Consider the following 8,057-nt stretch of genomic DNA (forward strand, 5'->3'; position numbering starts at 1 on the left):
AAAATATGATTAATTACTCGATGTAGAACGCCATCTCATGTATTTGAAAAACAGTGTTACGGAAAATATATTTATTATTATTTATTACCATTAGTCGTAGTTTTTCTTTGATAAAATTATTGTATAGACTGCACTGTTATTTGTCAATAATTAATTGTATTTACTTGATTTTAATTAATCCTCTTCATTATATTTTTCTATAAATATGAATAAACATAGTTAATACTCATGATTTCATGAATATAGGTACTATGAGTAAAGTATGTAATAAAAATGTTTTGTTTTTACTAAAAATTTAGTATTTAGATATTTATAAAAATAAAATATTCAAGAATTTTTCATATTTATATGTTATATCATTATATCATACATGTATTATTTTAATATGCTTACTTTAATTAAAAGTATATATTTTCAGTGTTTAAAAAAATGTTTAAACAAAATATTTTGGTTTAGAATGCTGTTTGGTAGCTTAAAATTATAAATACAAAAATCTTGTAAATATAATATAAAGGCCACATTACGTCTAAACAACTAATAAAATAATGATTTTTTTTAGGTTCAATTTAAAGACAGTTTAGGTAATATATGGTTACAAAAATGGTACCTTTATGACTATAGATACATTTACAAGAACTGATTTTTGGTTAAATAATATAATAAATTGGAAATAATATTTAATTCTTATCAAATAGTTTAGAATTTAAAACTAACGAAAATAAATTGAGTGAAAAATATAACATAGTAATGTTTATATGTATATATAATTAATATGAAAATGAAAATATATAATATTATTCAAATCATATCGAATTATTTATTATACAGTATAACTCCCATATAACGAACTTCTATTTAACAATATTTTCTGTTTAACGAATTGTCGAATTATTTTTAAGAACCACGAACTTCATTGTTAATTATTTCTATAATATAAAGAATCTGATGTTTCTGTATACCTAACGAATAAACTATTTGATAACAAACCACTTTTTGTAAACTAAATCGTGACATTTTATAAAAAAAATACAATTTATAATAATAATAAGCAAATGAAACTCACTAATTATTTCCCAATAATAAATTAAATAGATAAATATGTAATAAAATAGTAAAATTTGTAATATGATATGTATTTGATGTTTATTTTTAATTAATACAATATATAATTTGAAATACTTATGTAATTCTATTTAACAAATTTCTCTATAGTACGATTTTTCCATTTTTCCCAATGCGACTTCGTTATTTGGAAGTTTCACTATATTTAAACCGTTTTTACATAAGTTAGTAGTTTTATTCATATACACGTTATTGTATATTATGGTCTACTACCAATTAATCTATTCATTTTTATTTCATTGACATAAATATTTATAATATTATTATGGCGAAAATATGATTATAAATTATTATTACGTAGTAAGTACTCCTAATTGGTTATAATATAATAGTATAATACTAATTATACCCATACAATGCATTTCAATAAACAACTATTCATTCATGATGTAAATTAGTTAATAAATAGAACAAGAACTTTAATACACATCCTTTTTTCTGGTTATTGATAGTATTTTATGTTTAAAGCTGTCTGGATTCTCGTTGAGAATAATTTAAATAAACATTTTATTATATAATTTATGTAAATATTATATGTATTCATTAATTGTATAAGTTTCCCAATAATTAAAATAAGAAGAGACATTTTTTTTAAATTTTACTTTAATTTTTATACATTTTTACATATTTTATAACATTATTATTGTAATATTATAATGTTATGTGAAGTTGGGATAAAAAAAAAGAATATAAATAATATTATTGTACATTTATTATAAAAAAAAAATGTATAACTATGCCTATTTACTCTATAGCAACATTAATTTACATATCGTGTTCCATACGTTATAACTTATAAGCTTATAATAAATATTTTGTAATTATTATTGAGTATAAAAAAGACTGTAAATTTGACTGTTATGGAATTACACGTTTATTTTAATGGATTAAATTAATAAAAACTACAGGTTAAAAAATGGTAAAGTAATTTATTTTTTACTAATTTATTTGAAAAAAAATACAAAATATTGTACAATGATTAAAATTTTTGATTAAAAATAGAAATAACGATGTAATTTTTAATTTTCTTACAGGTATTTAACAAATTTTAGGATTTAATATCCGTAAGTGCATATTTAATAGTATTATATTATTATACTGTTTGTAAGTCCTTGTTTTACTGATGATATATTTTTTGTTATTTTTACATTTTACAACCGCATCTATTCGATACGAATAAGTAATGATATTTGATGTAATTTACATGTTAATGTTTTCTGCTTGAAGTATCAAAATGTTAATACTTTGACTTAGGTACTTACAATCATTTTCATTTAACTTCACATTTAAACACCGTGACATATTGTAGTCTATTATATGATGGTCATTGAAAACTGAGAAACATTTGCATATAACTATAATACTATATAAATGAACAATATATCATTACTATTGCACTTAAAAAATAATGACGTCCATTGAATACATAATTATAACTTTCCAAAGAATATCTACTTAAAAATTATCGAGGAAGTACTTATAATATAACTATTAAAAAAAAAAACCAATGTTTATCAGATATTTATATGATCAAAAAAAAATGTAAGTACTATAAATATAAAAAATAAATAAATTCTACCTAATGTTAAGTTTATGAAATATTTTTATAACATACATTTTTTTTTTAGAATTCATGAAAAACTGCTGTCAACTGACATATATTTTCAACATCATCAAATTAATTCAACAGTCAAATTGTTGAATACAATCACTGCAGACGATTAAATCCAGCATACACAATAACAAACCGAATTCGGTGCACTATTTTTATAAGTTTAAATATTAAATATAAACAATAAACGTAACGTATATATGTAACCACGATGCCGTTGTTACCGCTGCGTTAAAATGAGCACAGTGTGTAAGTAATTGATTCAAGCGTTTTGAATTCACTGTGTGTAAACCACAATAATAAGCTAAGTCAAGAAAAGTTAATATTTATCACGGAACAGTTTATACATACTTATCAAACTAAACGATGTTTAATGTTGTTACGTTTATTTTTTTTCTGCCTCGTAATTATGGTTTATAAAAAAAAATAAAATAACTATTTTTGGTTCCCTAATTATAAATCCTGAATAATGCATAGGAATGCTTATTTATAATTATGTACACTTTATATTATAATGATAAATAGTTAATTGTATTAAGTATAAAGACTTACTGACTAAAAATAAAAACAAACAAATATTTAATCACAAGAAGATAGTACTCGCTTACTCGCTTACTCGCCTATATTAATCAATGTACGGCTAACCTAGCTTTACTTAATTTACATATGTAGTATGAACTTTGTATAAAATACAAATCACGCATAGCATATATGGACCTTTGTAGATTAGAATCTTAAGCATAATTGTTTGGTGATATTTATTATTTTACAAGTTATGTGGATACATATAATTAAAATTATTAAAATGTTGTCTTTTAATTTTATAATAATTATGAACGTTGATTTGTCAATGATTTTATTTTACTACATTAAAATAGTTATTGTTAACAACAGGAATTAATACGATAGTCGAACATGAATATTATCGAGAATTATCGAAAATAAATAACTCTATGACTTCTAAGTGACTTTATATGGCATAGGTACACGGTATGTAGTATACCATTCAACATTAAACTATTCGAATAATATACACTTTATTTTCAAATTGAATTAGGTTTATAAATCATTAATACCACATTCGGTTTAAATTTATAATAAATGTACAATAGTTATCTAATGATATTATCTATAAAAATATATTCAAAAATGACGTGTAAGTAATTAAATAATGATAAAATGGTTTTTAAAATTAATTAACTTTTCTATTTTCATTTTCAATTAGTGTTTATATAGTATAAATAATAAAGTGAATAAAGACCTTTTTATATGATTAAAAACCACATTTAAGTGATAAAGTGGTACATTAAACTGACTAGATCGTTGAAATTGACAATGAAACTTAATTAAGTATATGCGTCATATTATGTGTTTATGTGCATTAAATTCATATTTTCTCACAGATCATGGCGGTATTATGAAGTCGTTTGTAATTCTCACAATTTATTTGCAAAAACTGAACACATAATCACATAAACAGCCAAAGTCTACCGGTAAACAAATATTTATATTTCCATTTAGTCTATAACGGAGTGATAAATAAAATGACTATTTAATATGCTGTATGCCTAGAAACAGCTAAGTGAAAACAGACATGTAGTGAGACTTAGATGAGATTAAATATTAAAATTGTATTGATTGCTACATGAAAAGTATAAATAGGAAACATCACGGCCCATGCCTGCCTTATTATCAGGTATCTATAATTATATTTAAAATTTTAAAAGTTAAACGCCTCTGGAGTTTTTGTAAGTGTACCTATTATACATATCACAATATTACACGTATGCAGAAATTAAGAACTTATATTTATACTTTTATAGGTCACATATAATTTAATTATTGATTATTAATACTATTGTATTTTTATTTTTAATCAATGATTCTATAAATGATACAATTTTCAGCTACTATTAACTATGAAATATCAGCCACGGAGATTAAAATAAAATTTATCTGATTGTGCTAATAGCACTTTCAGTTATATCTTTATATTACAGCTTTTAATATAAATACATAGTAACAGATTTTATAATATTCTTAGTACTTCTATTTTGTTCATGTGTATTTGACATAGGTACCTATATTTAAATTTATCTTTATTTTAGTAGTATAATGACTATAATTTAGCTACAGTATTTATTTCATACACTTATTTTTTGAGTGAGAAGATTAAAATCTATTCTGGAGACCACTCTTAGTAGGAAACTAAGAGCAATATTATATCTTAATAAGTAATAATGCTTGAACAAAATTTTGTAAAAAAAAATCCCCCTCTCTGGAAAAAAATGTTTTGAAATAAACACTAATGATAGTCTGTATTTTTGTTATTTATAATAATAAATAATGGTAATATAGATATGCTATATTTTATATTTTCAACAAAAATTTTACAAAGAGTTATTATCTATATATACCTACTTGGCATTAACAATGTAAAACTTTCAGATTTCTTTTATTGATGATTTAACAATCAATATTTTATTTAGGATTCAATTTAAATTTCTATTTAAGTAATAAATATTCTCATCGACGATTTAATAACAGCCCTATGAAAGATAAACTCTTTGTTATTTTTTGCTAGTTAAAAAAAAATAAAAATATTTACTGCTCATGATTTATTCATAGTCAACAAACCTATAGGGAATTTATTCCAGAAATATATAACAACTATAATCTTTCCTTCATTCCCGTGAATGGTATTCATCAAAACTAAACATTAAATATTTTCGTACTCCAACACGGAAAATATATATATATATAATATTTTAAAAGATGATCTATTTTAGTGTCTACTGCCATTTATTATCTAAAAGTTTAACTTTTATGAAGATATTATTTTCATATATCTTGAAGTCATTACAAAACAACATTATTGAAAAAATAATAAAATATTTTTGCAACTTTTATTGTTATATTTTTTTGGGTCTTTACTTTTTTGAATGACAACATACATATTTAATTTTATATTTTAAAACTGAATATTCTTCAGAGTACTTCGATACATAAAAATTGTAATTCTCTAATAAGTCTAATATATTAATTATGACACTTAAATAATAGATCTGGGTTCGCCATGTATCTGCCATATGTGATATGTGTATGTTCATTGTATAATATTATTAACATTTATTAACGGAGGAAAACATTCTTTAAATAAAACGCTTATTCTATTGTCAATTATTTCTTCGTTTATAAATGTATGTGTATTAGTAAAATCAACTTCATATAGGCAGGTCTGCAGACATATCGATGTATCGTTTAAAATATGTATATTATGTCACACGTTTTACGTTTATCTGATGTAAGATCATATATAGCTGTCCGACAACAACATGCCAGAATGATCAGCGTAACGCTGTGACAGTGATGTATCAACTGCATGTATTCTCATATTATTTAGATTATTTTTTTTTTTTTTTTATTATTACATTAAGATATTCCCAGCTTGCGCTATCTATACCTAGAGATATTAGATATAATAATACATGTTTTGGTTCTTTAAGTGCGATAGCTAAATTAAGTTAAAAATTTAAGTTAGATGATAAGATTATTAGTTATTATTTATACACTGGCACTGATATTGGTAGGTACCTGATGCTTTATACTCGTAAACTGTACTTAAATGCCAAATAGTATTTCTGGAGGTTTTGAAAATTTAAACGTGCAATAAAATTTATATTGTCAATATTGTCATACAGGTATAATTTGGTATTAATCTACTTAAATTCTAGTTGACTCTATATTATGAGTATTTTATATACACTATACAAGTACACACATATTATACATATCTATTGTATTTCGTGTATTCGTGTGTGTATGTATGTGTATTGTACGTGTAATGTGTGCATAAATATATATATAACATGCGTATGACAATAATATTGTTTATATCATTTCGTAGATGTTGTTATAGTCGGTTTCTATAAAATTAACACCAATTGTGCTTGTTAACTAAATAATTTGTGTTATTAAAATTATTACGCATGCATTATTATCGCAACGAGTACATTTGCGCATTGCGTATAAATTTATAATATATGTAATATGTACGTGTGTGGCAATCACAATAGTCCATTTAGGTTTATAATATGTTATTTTTATAACTTATAATATATATTATTAATACGTATAATGTATGTTATATTATGCACGATAAGTGCAGATTTTATTTTATTTGTATCTTTATTAATAACAATATTGTATACATATATTGTGTATTCTATTTGATTTATGCCTTATACGTGTGTGTGTGTACAAAATGCGTTACGTTGACTTGTCAATTAAAATAACATCGTTTGACAGTGACGTCGTAACTAAGGCGTTGACACAATTGGGAAATAATATATTTTTTTTTTAAAGATACTCGCGCGTGTTATGGTTTAGAAATAACATTTTTACGTGGAGCATAGATAACAGAGTCACACAAGACCGTTGGTAAAATCCGATATGACCCAGATCGTGCATAATGGCAAGTCGGAAGAACGCGAGTTGGGCGTTTTCGAGAATAGGATGTGTCCACGAATCGAAATAACGCTGATTTATAACAATAATAATGTAACCCACGTCATAATATTTGCACAGTTTCACGGACAAGCGAATTTACGTGATATTATAACCGTGAAAATCGAAATCGTTTAACTCGAAGCACAGAATATCATATATTGCCTCCAATCTGCATTGTTTATGTAGAAGTATCGCGGAAAAAAACCTCGGTATTCGATTCCTCCAGAAAAAATCACACCGTCTAATATATTACGGCTTACATATGATGGGTGCACGTAAATAAAATATAGCAAAATCAGTTTATATTATAAGTATACCTTCTAATCAATATACGTATTAAACATGATTGATGATAACCCTACCTATATTACGTATAAATATATGCATATAGTATATTTAATTGTATTATGTATATAAATAAGTAATAATAAAATATTAAAATATTATTATTATCTATATTATTAGGTGATATTTTTTAATGATTAAACACTGAATTTAAATTACTTTAAATTAATTCAAAAAAATATATTTAGTATCAACAAACTATTTGTTATTACTATATTATTTTTTTTAAATTTAAGCCTTTTTTTCTTGTTCTTTGAATTTTCTTCAAACACTGAAATTTTTTGGATGATGTCCACGATTGCTACAATTTGTGCTATTGTAATACGATTATACGTGTTGGTCTTTGAATAGTGGTGAAAAATGTATTTTTATTTCAGTGATTTGATAAAATAATACAAAAATACGAAATATTACAATTAGAATATTTGTACACTTATTGTATTTGATATTGTGTGTTGCTGCTAACACT

The sequence above is a fragment of the Rhopalosiphum padi genome, chromosome 2 (assembly GCF_020882245.1).
Source record: "Rhopalosiphum padi isolate XX-2018 chromosome 2, ASM2088224v1, whole genome shotgun sequence".
In the NCBI taxonomy this organism is placed as follows: Eukaryota; Metazoa; Arthropoda; class Insecta; order Hemiptera; family Aphididae; genus Rhopalosiphum; species Rhopalosiphum padi.